This window comes from Cryptotermes secundus, unplaced genomic scaffold (genome assembly GCF_002891405.2).
Source record: "Cryptotermes secundus unplaced genomic scaffold, Csec_1.0 scaffold270, whole genome shotgun sequence".
NCBI lineage: Eukaryota > Metazoa > Arthropoda > Insecta > Blattodea > Kalotermitidae > Cryptotermes > Cryptotermes secundus.
Genome location: NW_019742962.1, coordinates 84,875 through 100,752, shown reverse-complemented (window position 1 = coordinate 100,752; position 15,878 = coordinate 84,875). Strand labels below are relative to the sequence as shown.

At 42.8% G+C, this 15,878-nt stretch overlaps 1 protein-coding gene across 5 annotated transcripts in view; it reads right to left on the bottom strand.

The window, feature by feature from the left end:
* Nucleotides 1-12,631, bottom strand: part of LOC111873414 (tropomyosin Per a 7.0102) — a 106,298-nt gene extending 93,667 nt beyond the window's left edge. For 3 of the 5 annotated variants that reach the window (XR_004514002.1, XM_023868113.2, XM_023868112.2), the window contains exon 1: nt 12,529-12,630. The gene's annotated coding sequence lies outside the window, so the exon portion shown is untranslated. Of the gene's footprint in view, nt 1-12,528 lie in introns of all 5 variants that reach the window. The other 2 variants (XR_004514003.1, XM_023868110.2) reach the window with 2 other exon arrangements.
* Nucleotides 12,632-15,878: the final 3,247 nt, after the last annotated feature.

Genomic DNA, 15,878 nt, shown 5'->3' with positions numbered 1-15,878 from the left:
GACCGTGAGAACCGGTCTGCTTTTACCGGTTCTCACGGTCTCTCCGCTTGCAGAATTCTTATATTTTTTCTTCTACCCTGAAGATGGAGGCGATACGTTCCTCCGAAACGTCGGTTAACACCACTTATACACGGTGCCAAATCCCAAAAGACTGCTTTCTTCATGTTATGACCTATCTCCATACCAAATTCCACATAGCTCCAATGGTTCAATTGTCATCACCGTCAAACTGAAAACTAAATAAGACAATACGTTTCATGCAGTCGCCATTTTGCTGTATTTCATTATGCAGAAAGTTAACCTTGCAAAAGTTAGATTTTTTTTTTTCCTGAGATCTATGACCATATACAGTTTCAGGATCGTGGCGCTAGTGTCACTTCCACCTCACAAATCCGTAGGTCAGCCATTTTGATATTATTTATTGTGCGAAATTCAGAATTAGAGGTTGGAGAGGCCTCCAATGATATAAACTTCACAACAATTGGCGTGAAATTCGGTTAATTGCTTCAAACGCCAGAAAGGAGCGACACGTACAGAAACACGTGGTGATCTCATAACCCTACTTTTTTCATTACGTAACACAATTATTTTAAAACAGATACAAGACGAATATAAAACGTGCACTTTTGTTTAGTTTACGTTTTCCTTCCCCTTTCGTCAGATTAAGCTACTGAATTCATTAAAGCATGAAAGTAGAACGAGTTTGGCGGCGACAGAAGGCCAGCGATCTGATTCGACTGACAATATACATTTTATATAAAATGTGAACCAACTCAACAGAGGACGAGAAGTGAAACTCCTTAAGGTCTGGACTCTAACCTCTTCTCACGGTATCTCATCTAAAGCAGCGTCATCTGTTTCAGCAACTCCCGTGCTATTTCTGTATCTGTAATCTGCAACAGGTCGGAACAGTAGGCACGGATTCCAGCCAAACAATCCACGGTTCGAAGGAGGTGTAGAATTACAAATTTATATTGGTTGTTAATATTCTGATCGTTCAACTTCTGCCACTTCACTAAATCTGAACTCAAGAATCTCTAAAGCCGTGATGCATGTTGGGACCAAACAAAAAAGGAATGTGTATTCCACCAAGTTCCTTACTATTCTCCATACCTCACTGACCACAGAGTTCATTTTCTTACATAAATCTATTGTTCCACAGGTAACCACATTAGATAAACTTATGATAACACACAGTCATAACCTGCATTTTCCTACATTTCATCAATGATTCAGCATACCGGAAACTGTTTCATATAAAACTTTTTAAGATGATAATGATAAGAGCCAGCAGGAATCTAAATGTCTCCTCCACCCCACTTAACAGTTAAAAATAGTCCGACTTGTTCATAAGTTGGTCACAATCAACACAATTGAATTTCAAGACATCGTGGCGAAAACAGCCACTGGTGTCCTAGTTCTTTTAAGGAATGTATTTATACTGTTCAGTAGCAAGTTTAGATTACTGCCAATGCATGGTCACGAAGTGAACAAAAGGTCGCCATAAATTAATTTTCATTCAACTGAAACAAAAGGCTTTGGAAGATCGCTTGGTTCGCCTGTGCTGCCATGCTGGCCCCGATAAGTACCATTTATACGAGATGCATGCTAATTTCGTTTATGCTGAACCGCTTTTCAGAACAGCGATATATTCGACTGCAGATTAATATAAAGTAAGCTATGAATTATGTTGAACCGAAATGGTACAGCTGTACTTCGAAATTACGAATTAATGCGTTCCCGTCGGAAAATCATGGGACACACAGGATTACTTTCCTACAGCTCGAGGTTCTGACCCATTTTTTATATTTTAATCCTAATTTCGCTACAATTCTACAGCTTTCATTCTAAAATCAGTAGAGAGACATCGGGCAGCCTAGTATAAAGCATTCAAACTACTAAAATTGTTAAAAAATAAGTGAATTAATATTTTGCAATGGATGATTCGAATCAACAGAACATTACAATATGGCATAAGTCCGAAACTCGAGTTGCAAGTCATATATCGAAACATTCACAGTGGGTGTTGATGTACTGGGATAATTAGTCCGGAAATTCGCACGATAAGAGTCCTAGGCCGAGGCATGGCTGTACATTAAATTGAAAGTTGTCCCAATAGTTAATTAGGCACCATGCCAAGAAATGGTGTTGGGGAGTAGAGGTATAGCTCCACGCATCCTTAGCCTTGGAAATAAATGGAGGTTAACGGTCAGCTTCACGCACCGGCCGATTTGCCCCAGAGAAAGTGGCCTCTCATACGCATTAGACAGGAGGTTCGGTGGGCCCCGGAGTGAGTATGACCGCTGTGGAAAAAAGAAATAATCTCTCGCACTGCCAGGAATTGAAGTCCGATCCCTCGCCTGTGGAACCTTAGCGCAGTCACTAGGACTGACTGATCTGAACGAAACAAGATCTAAAACTCTGTGACGATTGTACGTTAATACAAACATTATTTTTCTGGACATAACCAATCGTCTGCTTTTTATCTGAAACACCGTCCTGTTTTTATTTAACCGGACGAAGTTCTAGATAAAACGCAGACGATGGATAATGTCCAGAAAAATGTTTGTCTGAACGAAACAAAATTAAATTCGCCCAACGTACATCATTCCCCACCCCTTCACCGGTATATGAATTCACTTTGGCAAAACATTCGAAGTGCTCCTGTGTTACGGGATAGCTCAGTACGGGCCTCGGGCTGGGTGGTCAGGGCTCGGTTCTCGATAGGAGCACGAGATTTTTCTCAACTCCACAGAGTCCAGACCGGCTCTGAGCCCCACCCAGCCTCCTATCCAATGGGTACCGAGGGCTCTTTCCCTGGTGGTAAAGCGGTAGGGGTGTGAAGCTGACAACTCACCTCCATCTAATGCCGAGGCCGGGAATGATGGAGCTATACCTCCACACCCCATACGGCTTCACGGCGTGTTTACCTTGATCCTATCATCCAAAATCACAGGGCTATAGTCCGAGACAGTGATAACGGCGCTCATTAAACCATAAATAAATAAAAAGAATAAACTGGTATAATCCACGCCCTCTTTCAAACTGCCACCTTCACCTCTCACATGAGGCTGCGCATTCCGGCTTCCAACCGCTGCGTCCCGGGTTCGAACCCATGCAAGGTCCTGTGGGATTTTTAACGGACCCAACAGCACTGGAACACATTTTCTTCGAACACTTCGGCCACCCTGCCGATTCTTAATCCTCCAACTGCTTCATAATAATTTAAATTCAGATTTAAATACGAATTCAAATTCGTAGATAGAACCTGTTCCTCAGACAGTGATGTACGCTGTTGCTTTAAACGGAGGAAAACAAGACAGGACCCAAAAGGCGTTGGTTCAGTCCACTGGCATAGTTTGATGGTTGTTCGGTTGATCCATCGCCGTTTGGCTGCTTTAAAGGCTGTAGGATAACAGATACAGTAAACCTGTGCGGTGGTTTTGTAGTAATTTTTATTCCATTCAGTTCCCTTTACTTACACAAGGCATTTCGAGCAGTGTGAACATGGCATACTAATGAAGCATCAACAATATTTTGAACGACGTGGTGTGCTGGGTGCAGGCAGGAATCGAACCCCATGACCGGGTGAGTAGAAACCGAAGCAAATACAGAGATTAAGGTTATCACTGCCGTGACTAAAAACAAAAATCTCTTGAGCTATAACGTCGCAAAGTATGGCACATTTGCACTAACGTTTCAAATAAATCTTTGGCCTCCCTGAAGATGGAGGCAGCAGATCCCTCTGAAACACTGGTAAAATCCACCAGACTGCACGGCGTCACATCCCAGAGGACAGTAACCTTCGAAATAAGTATCTATGCCTACGGTGGTCAGTTACGGTAAGACACACGAAAATCTTTGGTAGTTGTCGTAGTGTTACACACTGGTGTATACTGTTCACGAAAAACAAAACACGAGAAGTCATCTTTCATGTTTTATCTATCCTGATGAATACTGTGACAGATTGGGCCGTTTCTAGGAAAGAGATCGGTAAATATGTTCCAACCAATGCGCATCCACCAACAGAAGGACATCCATTGCTAGGTAACGGACCGGTGAACAATCTCGTAGCAAAGAATACGCAAACAAGAGGGTTTCCATTGTTAGGCAATGAATTGGTGATGCCTGACAACAATACAGGATATCAGTTGCTGAGCAATTGATGTCTTTTCTGTGGGTGGTCCGTGCCGATTCTATATATGAAGCCGCAGAGACTGTTCGGGAGAATGTCCTGTGTGGAGGCGGGGTCGAATACCTCCACCGTGACCCGGCGAGTCGTAGAAGGCGACGAATAGGGAAGTCTCAAATCTGAGACAGTAAAATATGGTAGCGGGTCCCAAGGGACTCGGACCCGAGAGTGCAGGCCAGGCCAGCAGCATATACAGAATTCAAACCCGTCCTCTCGTCAGAGGGGGCGCCCCACAAAAACAAGACCGTAATTATTAAACAGTAATAAATATCCTGTCATGAGCCCCAGATGGGGGCTCGACACCAATACTGACTGACTGTTAGTCGTAATGTGACTTTAACTTCGACTTCGGGAGGATTCGTCAGGATGACGGCGTTCAGGGCAGTTGAATATTTTAAGTATTGATGACTTTATGTGTTACAGATGCAGTAAACCTTGAGAGTGTTATAATTGTTGGTGTCAGAGATACAGCAATCTTGAAAGTGCAATACCTAATTGTAGTTACGACTGGCGAAGATCCAATAAATCGATTCACTGATCCAGAACCCATTAAACTGTTTGTCACGCTAACCCTTACAAATGGCATTATCTAATACAGGCGGTAGTAATTATTGGTTTAAAATTTGCGAAATTTCATGAAGTCACGAAAAAATTTAAGGTGACGCTAGATTATTACTCGATAAACAAGATAAACATAAATATAGAGGCTATAAAGACCCACCCAATTACACTATACGCAAGGACACCGACTGGTAACGCACCAACAGTGGGGCAATATTCTGCAATGCAGTGCACGGAGCACGTCACACGTCACCAACACGCAGCGGCCAGCAAGGTTGCCCGTCATTCTCACACCGAGTTGAATTTAAGGCAGAATATACCTGATTGCGGTGGTCCGATGTGTGAGAATACTGGAGCAAACTGTCCGTCCTCTGACGGTCCGTTGCCGGGCTGTGTCATTGGGCACACGGGGAATGGGACAGAAGCGATCAGACGCAGAATGTCAAGGCTGTGGAAAAACTTGCCATTGGAGTGAAACCAGTACAGCGAGCGCTTGGCGAACACTGCACATCGTGTTGTTCTCTGAGGAACAATTCGGAATCTTATTTCTTTACGGCATCATTCGAATTAGGAACACTATTATTCGCGGAAAATCTGTCATATTACGGCACGGTCCGCGCATCTCAAAATCAATAATAATAATAATAATAATAATAATAATAATAATAATAATAATAACAAAAACAAAAACAACAACAACAACCTGGACCTGAGCCCTCCATGGGAAGCCGCTAGTTGTGCAGCTACTAAAGAATTTCCCAAAGTTTCATGGAACCCGAGGGTTCTTTACCGTGTTCACAAGAGCATGAACCCAGTCCGTACCACCTCATCCTATCTTTTTACGATCCATCTTAATACTATCCTCCCACCTACGTCTTGCTCTTCCTAGTGGTCTCTTTTTTTCTGGCTTTCTCATCTCTATTTGTGTTACATGCCCTGCCCATCTTGTCCTCCTTGACTTGGTCATTCTAATTATACTCGGCGAAGAGTACTACTTATGAAGCTCCTCATTATGCAGTTGTCTTCAACCTCCCGTCACTTCATCTCTCTTTGGTCCAAACATTCTGGTCAGCACCCTGTTCTCAAACACCCTCAGTCTATGTTCCTCCNTTGATGACTTTATGTGTTACAGATGCAGTAAACCTTGAGAGTGTTATAATTGTTGGTGTCAGAGATACAGCAATCTTGAAAGTGCAATACCTAATTGTAGTTACGACTGGCGAAGATCCAATAAATCGATTCACTGATCCAGAACCCATTAAACTGTTTGTCACGCTAACCCTTACAAATGGCATTATCTAATACAGGCGGTAGTAATTATTGGTTTAAAATTTGCGAAATTTCATGAAGTCACGAAAAAATTTAAGGTGACGCTAGATTATTACTCGATAAACAAGATAAACATAAATATAAAGGCTATAAAGACCCACCCAATTACACTATACGCAAGGACACCGACTGGTAACGCACCAACAGTGGGGCAATATTCTGCAATGCAGTGCACGGAGCACGTCACACGTCACCAACACGCAGCGGCCAGCAAGGTTGCCCGTCATTCTCACACCGAGTTGAATTTAAGGCAGAATATACCTGATTGCGGTGGTCCGATGTGTGAGAATACTGGAGCAAACTGTCCGTCCTCTGACGGTCCGTTGCCGGGCTGTGTCATTGGGCACACGGGGAATGGGACAGAAGCGATCAGACGCAGAATGTCAAGGCTGTGGAAAAACTTGCCATTGGAGTGAAACCAGTACAGCGAGCGCTTGGCGAACACTGCACATCGTGTTGTTCTCTGAGGAACAATTCGGAATCTTATTTCTTTACGGCATCATTCGAATTAGGAACACTATTATTCGCGGAAAATCTGTCATATTACGGCACGGTCCGCGCATCTCAACATCAATAATAATAATAATAATAATAATAATAATAATAATAATAATAACAACCTGGACCTGAGCCCTCCATGGGAAGCCGCTAGTTGTGCAGCTACTAAAGAATTTCCCAAAGTTTCATGGAACCCGAGGGTTCTTTACCGTGTTCACAAGAGCATGAACCCAGTCCGTACCACCTCATCCTATCTTTTTACGATCCATCTTAATACTATCCTCCCACCTACGTCTTGCTCTTCCTAGTGGTCTCTTTTTTTCTGGCTTTCTCATCTCTATTTGTGTTACATGCCCTGCCCATCTTGTCCTCCTTGACTTGGTCATTCTAATTATACTCGGCGAAGAGTACTACTTATGAAGCTCCTCATTATGCAGTTGTCTTCAACCTCCCGTCACTTCATCTCTCTTTGGTCCAAACATTCTGGTCAGCACCCTGTTCTCAAACACCCTCAGTCTATGTTCCTCCCTTAAAATCACAGACCAGGTTTCACACCCATACAGAACCACTGGAAAAATTATAGTTTTGTAATTCTAATTTTTATGTTTTTGGACAGCAGACGAGAAGACAAAAGGTTCTAGACTGAATCGCAGCAAGCATTACCCGAGTTCAGTCCCCTTTTAATTTCCTCCTGAATCAGGTTTTGGTTTGTTATGGTCGTTCCCAAATATCTGAACTGTGTCACATTTTCAAAACATTGTTACCTGTCTTTATGTCCTGATATTGCCATGCATTTCGGTGATGAGACAGCAACATATACTTAGTTTTCTCTGTGTTTACTTCTAGACCAACCTCTTTACTTGCGTCAATTAAAGTATGTTTGTTTTCCTTTATGGTATCTACATTATCACCCAGTAGATTCACATTATCAGCACAGACCAACAGCTGATGTGTGCCATTTAATTTGAGCCCCACCTGGTTTTCCTGGACATTTCTAATGGCAAATCCTAAAGCAAAGTTGAAAAGCAGTGGTGATAAAGCATTTCCTTATTTTAGACCATTTTGGACAAGAAAATTAACAGACAAATGTTTACCTACACAGACTTTACTATACCATTCATTTAAACACATTTTAATCAGTCTAACTAGTTTCATGGCTACCCCAAACTCTATCAGGATACTGTACAATACTTCCCTCCTAACTGAATCATAGGCTTTCTTGAAGTCTACGAATAGCTGATGTACTGTCTCATTGTAGTCAAATTTTTTCTCCAGTATCTGATGAGTGCACAAGATCTGATCTGCTACGTCGAAACCACAGATGATCCCTAATGATTTCATCTACATATGAACTTAACCTTAAGAGAAAACTATTCGATAAAATTTAAATGAAATTAATAGCAATGATATCCCACGAGTCACTTTTGTCACCTTTCTTGTAAACTGGTACAATAATTGACCAGGAAAATGTTCCTTATTCAAAATATAACTAACGAGTTTATGGATCTCGGACCGTAATATTTCACCTCCTGCTTGAATCAGTTCTGCCGGAATTTGATTACTACCTGGTGATTTATACTTTTTCTACTTTCCAATAGCAATTTCAACCTCAAAAGGGCTAGGATCAGGTACTAATGGCTCAGCTGTATGTATATCTATCTGCCTACTGTCACTAATCCTATGTACATTCAATAACTGAGAGAAGTAGTTCCTCCACCTATTCATGGAGAAGACGGTCTCCAGCTGCGAATATATTGAATAAGCAGTCGCGGACAACAGACAAAGGGTGGTCCTCTACCTAGGAGGGTGTGCGTGGGGCTTACAGTTCTCCACTGTGAAAAAAATGCTTGTTACCGAATAATAATGATGTAAATTTCTTCCTGTGATGAATTAAGCACCGCGACACGACGACATACGAGAGGTGAGGTATTGCTCCAACATTCTTGACCTCGGTACTTGACAGAGGTGAGTGGTCAGCGTCACGCCCCCCCCCCTACCCACTTCCTAGGGGGATGGGTTGGCCCCAGACCCGGTGTGGAAGCTACGGGGTTGAGAAAACTCTCTTGCCCTTGCCATGAATCGAACCCCAGACGTCCAGCCCACAGCCCGTCGCTACACTGACTGAGCTATCCCGGTTCTTACTTGTAGTAGTAGACTACTACTGCTTCTAATAATAATTCAATTCAATTCCTTATTATTTATGTGCCGAGCCAACAGCCACAAGGCCAATTACAGACACGGCACAGTGTAGATAGAAGTACTGGGCAAACACAGCATAAAGTCAAGGACTAATTAAAGCTAAGCACTGGAGGAAAACATATTAATCCAGTGAAATAAATAAATAAACAAACAACCGTAGTAGTAGTAGTAGTAGTACTAATAATAATAATTACATTAGCACAAATCTAAGATGCTGTTGAGAACTAAGAAATGGAAATTATAATTATTTAGAAAGAATAATAATAATGAAATTCTATTCTATTTTATGTACGTGCAAATAATAACAAACACTAACAAATACAGCATATTATAAAAACGACTGAGGAGAACTTTCCTGGCTCCGAATATGTCAACATCCCTGCAAACTAATTAGCAGCTGCTGCACATCTAGCAGAGGGACAATTTTTAAATGAGGAGCAAACATTGAACAGAGCAAAGTCCCTGATATACCGAGCAGGAACTCAGAGACCAACAATTTCCGAAACGGGAGCAGAATTTCAAACCAAAGTAAACTTGTGCAAGAGAAGCTATGCCTCCTAATACGTATCGGGTGCAATTTTAACTCCTCCAGAGCAAGAGAATATCAGTAGTGGACTTGAGGATAGAAATGATTAAAACACAGGGCCGCAAACCTCTGCTGGATGCGTTCCAGCTGTTGGCATCAGTTGACGTAATCGAATTCCAGACTACGGACGCATATTCAAGCTTAGATCTAACTAATGCGGCGTACAATCTGAGCATACCTGTACAGTCTAGAGATAAAAGGCTGAAAGCAGTGCTACGAACTAAACCCAACAGCTTAACACAATTAGAGAAGGTACAGATGACATGGTGATGGAAATGAAGTTTAGCATCAATAAATACTCCCAATAATAACAGTAATAATTACATCGCACCTAGTAGAGACGACAAAAATAAATAAGATACGGGCCTATATGATCAAACGTGAGAATTATGTAAAACTGAGTAAACTCTGTCAATCAATTTTATTATTTTCTGACAAACTGGGAAAAGTCTGCTATTACTTAATTTCCGGGAGCCAGCTCCCGGAACTTCACTGTCCCGCCGGTCTGTAAAGGGAGCCTCGTGAAAGTGAGGTCGCGGACCGCTTTCGGTCTGATCACCATTATTTTAGAAACACTATTTGACGTCTCACACACACACACACACAGTGCTATGTCTGTCCTCCCAAATAAGTTCTGAATCAATACACGAATTCTCATAAATCTTTCTGCTGGCAGGAGGAAGAGGAAATCTCTCCCCACAGAGTCCAGGGGCCCACTCATTTCCGATTCAGTGAAGACCGGGATTAAAGCGGCTGAAGCGTGAAGGTGACAACTAAACTCCTCGTAGTGCCAGGTAACGTAGCATCGCCCCCCCCCCCACGATTTCATGGCGTGGTGCCTAATTAAGCACAGGATCATCTTTAGCTTTTAAAAAGAAAGGCGAAGGTAAAAGTGTAAAGTTGTCCGTGTGCCCCACTCCATGAAAACCTATGGGAGAGCGAAGGTACAGCTTCACCATTCCTGACCTCGGCACTAGATGGGAGTAGTCAGCTTCGCTCCCCGGCTGCCTGACTCTCGAGGAAAGAACCCCCGATACCCGCTGGATGAGCCCCAGACGCGGTCTTGGCGTTGTGGAGTAGATACAATTCTTCGAACCCCGGCCGTTCAGCACCGAGACCGTCGCTATACCGACAGTTATCCCGGCTTCTTTAAAACGGAAACGAGAGTCACAAAGTATCCCTTTGACAAATTATGATCTTCATGAACGTAACTATCCAGTACTACGATCCGAGACTGCTTCGGTTTCTTGGCGATCCAGATCCGAAAGTAACAAACACAGTTGCTCAGTTAATCATGAAATTCTTCTCATTTATGTAATTAAGGGTTCATTGTTGTGTTTACAGGTGCCCGCCATTGCCAAATCCTATTTCTGTAAGAGCCTTTTCCATTTCAATACACTGGACTCCGCCTATTGTGATCGTGGATTATCGTTCGTGTAATGTTATCGCTTTATAAAGTCTACATATAGAAAACGCCGTTCACCGTAATCGGTATTTAGGTTTTTATTATCGCTTTTATGTTGCCTTGCCGAGGCCTTTACGCAAGCACAATAACAGTGATTACGTAATATTAAGACTTGTTCTTCAGCTCTGATGTGAACACGAATGTTTTATTAACAACCTCAGAAAAGATAATAGCCAGTCAACTCTGAAAGAATTTGACTAATTCCTAATTATAATAGTTTCGTTAATTGTTTTTAATGGTGTGTTTGGTTATCCAGAAATATTATGAGTTTCGTTTGTACTGATGACTTTCTCGAAGTAACAGTGAACAGACAACTTAAAATATTTTATAAAAAAAGTCTTCTTTCCGTCCACTTCCACATGCTTACGTACGCCGAATAGCTGCAGTCATGTTTCATCGGACAAGACTGCCGCTAACAATACTGTCTCACAATGGACGTCGCTTATTGTTATCAGCCCGGAACACAGATTCATTGATAATTATCAATGAATCTGTGTTCCGGGCTGATAACAATAAGCGACGTCCATTGTGAGACAGTATTGTTAGCGGCAGTCTTGTCATGTGGTTTACAAGCACACTTGACGAGACACACTCACATGCACTGAGACATATTGGAGACATAAAAATAATCCTCTCTAAATAAAGTGAACGAGTGGACACTCCTCCAGCTAGGCAAGGCCTGTCCATATGCCCTCTGCGCGGCAGCGCCATCCAGACAACTAACAGTAACGCAATGCATTGAGACCAGCGGCATATCTTCACGAATGCTTAACACAGGTGAGCGGTCAGCTTCATGCTCTGGCCACTTTACCCTCATGAAATGTTCCCCCAGTACCCTTTCAATAAGAAGGTGGGTGAGCCCCAGGGCGGGCCTATAAACGCTGAGAAGATAATTTTGCACTCCTGGTAGTCGAGCCCTGATTTCTCGGTTGCCCAGGCCATAGCCTAGTCTATATATCCTGGCTCACTGGATAATAGCAACATTTAATTAGAAAACAACTCAACCATTTAATTAGAAAACAACTCAACCATTGCTAACAGATACCATTCACTAATTTTTAGTATTTCGCAATAAACGTCGCCATCCAGCGCTTAGCTACTCTTGTTCCGCACGTGGGAGTTCCCAGGTTCGAATCTCGGGTCGGAGCTCGCCTCTCGTAATTGAAATTCTCAGTTCCTAAAGGCAGATACTGGGATAGTATCTAACAATAGGCTACGAGGAGCTTCCCATCCACACACTTTAAAAATCACAATTCAGTATCGCCAAACATCTGACACTAAATAGCCTATGAACTTAAAAGGCGTCGCTAAAGAGCCCTAAATCAAATTTTTCCGTCATTTTTGGCAAAACAGTAACCGAACAAGACTACAGACAGTCACACTCATGAATACAACTTACGGTTGTCGAATTTATGTTTTTTACCATAGGAGCTATGTTTCTTCCGCGATAGCAATTGCTCCAGTGATGAATATTACTGCTACATTTATGAGCAAATTAAGGGGTACAGCAAAACAATTTGGGTGTAAGTTTTCACTTCCAGGATTCGCGTATCAAGGTACCGTGACACAAAATAATGCTGCAGTGTTAGTTAAACGTTCATGAAACTAATATACTGGTTGGGAATTATGGAAATAAATGTAAAGTTTGTTAACGTCAGTCATGACACCTCAATTTCTTCAAAATAGAAAGACACGTACCTGGACGCGAAGAAGTGTTACGGCTCTCACTGTCTCACGAGTCACAAGACGACTGCCAGCTAACTTCTTACAGAATCAAACAGATCGCCTTTCCTTTCGCCTTACCGGGAGTTGACGGCTGTGAGCTGCGGTAGAAGGGGGAACATCCCCCACCAGGATCCCTACCCCACCCCACAACCCTGCAACTATTTACGTAGAACTAATTTTCGCGACAATACTCTCGTTTCATGTAACATACCCACACCACGCACGTCTCCTACCGCGCCACTCGAAAGTTGGCCTGTATCAGCGACGCTTTCTCAGTAGGACTCTTCTCTCTTTCTGCAACTGTTTCGTTTTTTGAAGTTGGTTATTTATCGACGCTGACAGCATGGAGATTATATAGAGTCAATGACAGGATGGATTAATGAATGTGGAGCAGTTGGTGCAATGAAAATTGGCAGGGGAAACTGAAGTACTCTGCGCAAACTCGCCACACCCCACTGCTGCTCTGTCCACCACATATTCCAAATGACATAACCTTTACGATGTAAAAAATAAAATGGCTAAGTAATCCCTGTGCTCAGTTAATTAAACACTATACCATGAAGACGTATGAGGGAGTGGAGGTATAGCTCCAGTGGTTAGCTTGACGTCTGGGCGCTTTACCCACGGGGAAACAGTACCGCATACCCACTGGACGTTACGGTGGGTAGGCCCAGAGCCGGTCTTGACACTATGGAGAAGAGAAAAATCTCCTGCTGCTGCCGGGAATCGAACCCCGACCGTGCCATCAGCCCACACCCCATCGCTATACCGACTGAGCTATCGGGGCTCACAATGTAGTGGTTAGAAAGAAAACTGTGTTACCCGCAATAAAGTTTCGAGTCGACGTACATTGGCAGTCTTCTCTCTTGCAATTATCATTTTGTGGAGATGTTTAAGCATTTGCATGTGTGATATCTATTCCTGCCTGAGAAATCCTTGTGTTGGAACGAAAGCATTTTGCTGTGGCGCAGCTCAATTCAAGGATACGGGAAGGGTTGATAACGCAGGGTCCCTCTTGTACCTTCAGGCACCCCAAATCGACTGTAACTATTATTAATGCTACAGTTTATTTTCTATTCCTACTTACCACCCATCGTCTCTCTAATTCCAAAGACCAACTCTTGCTGTAATTACATTATGGGCCTAATAATACATCAAAACATCTTTACATTGCCAAGTATTGCAACTTTGCAAAACAAAATCAGAAGAAAAAAAAAGATATTTGCCATTTAAATTATTGACAACGGACATAGAAGCGGTTCTGAAGTAACGGCTCCTGGCGATGGCTCCGTCCCGCCCTACTGTTGGCGGTCTGTAGGCTCGCTTGTCGTGTTCTTGTCTGCTGTTCTGTATTGGTGTGCTTTTACATATTGGAGTTCTGTTTATGGTGTTGTTTTCTGATTTTCTGAAAATGGATTTCGTGCGATATTAATGTACCGTAGATTAGAATTGTGAATAGTACTTGGTGTTCCGCTGCTTCTACTGATGTGGTGTTGGGAACTGACCCTCATGGTGGATGAATGAAAATATACGATTGTAACCAACGCAATGGCCGGTCACGGTAGCCGAGCGGTCTAAGGCGTGCACTGTCTTCGCTCGCTTGGAAACCGGGGTCGTGGGCTCAAATCCCACTCAGGGAATGGATGTTTAGTTTGTGTGTGTGCGTTTTTCTGTGTTTGTGTACAGGTAGAGGCCTTGCGACGAGCTGATCACCCGCCCAAGGAGTCCTACCGAATGTGTTAGATCTAGAAAAACCGAAGTGAACGGAGAAGTTCATGGAGGTAGGCCCAGACCCACTGGGGATGTAATGCCAAGGGGAAAAAAAACAATGTAATGAATAGTTAATTAACAACGAACATGGCCATGTCCATGGAGATACGGACCCTCTTTTACAGCGCCCTGAAGCAACGGTAATTTCGACTTGCTTCCCACACGCTGCCCTCTGCACTACTCACAGTAGTGTTAAATGAACCAAGATATGTGGTTAGAAGTCTCCAGACAATTTTACACTAGGCTCTTCATAAACAGAACAGAATCCGTTCCCAAAAACACAATCAGGTACAACACTGCGTCAGTAGAAGCAACGAGACTGTATCTCAACAAGAAACCAGGAAACAACAACATAAACAGAACTCCAATATGTAAAAGCATACCAATACAGAACAGCAGACAAGAACATGACCAGCGAGCCTACAGAACGTCTACAAACACAGACCGACAACAGCAGGGTGGGATGGAGCCATCGCCACCAGCAGCTTGTACTGTCATGACATCAACATTTATACTAAAGGGTCAAACATTCGAGAGACCCCATTTCACCCAAAAATTTCACACGTGCGACCATTAGCATCAACAGTGCACACCCGTATAACACCCACGTCCCCATAAAGGACAAACGGCCGAACACATTATATACAGAATGTCCCAGGAGGAATGTGCCAAACTTCGGGAGGGTGTTCCTTAAGTTAAAGTATGCCGATATAACGCATAACACCTATGTTCAAAGTTGAACGGTTACGGAGATAATGGCCAGAGAAGTGTCAAACTTTGACCGGTGTTACACACTTGTTGATTACAAAATACATATGAAAACTGGCAGGAATATGTGGTTTCTGTAATGTTAATAATGTACGTAACATCAAACTAACTTATGAGTGACATGCAGCCATAAAATTGAAGTACAAAATACTCGCTCGCCATGTCATAATTGTCCTTAGGTTTCCAAGCTCTATACATGACACATGACTGGCAAGAGCTGACGTAACATGGCTGACTGCGCTATAAGCCGACCACATAACTGTATTAAACGTACATTCACGGGATATCTCTTTTGGATTTTCGTTTCCATTATCTCATGTGGATTATTATGGGACCACGTTAATACATAACTGTATTAAATGTACATTCACGGGATATCTCTTTTGGAATTTCGTTTCCATTATCTCATGTGGATTATTATGGGACCACGTATGCACATTTCGTAATTTACACCGTCCCGGGTAAAAGACGTCTCATCACTGAATAAAATGACGCTTAACAGTTCGGGATGAGCTTTTATCCAGTGGCACACATCCATACGCTGAGCATGGTCGCCTGGTTCCAGATGTTGTACCCTTTGATCATGGTAAGGATACAACACTTCATCATGTAAAGTTCGTCACACCTGCATACGTGAAACGCCGATGCGAGAGGCCATTCTACCAGTGGACAGACGCGGACTTCTCTGAACCATCTCAAGAACGTTCTCTGGTGTGTTTCTCATTCGTACATCCTCCCTTTCAGAGTGCACAGAAACACTCGGAAGAGAACCAGTATCACGCAAT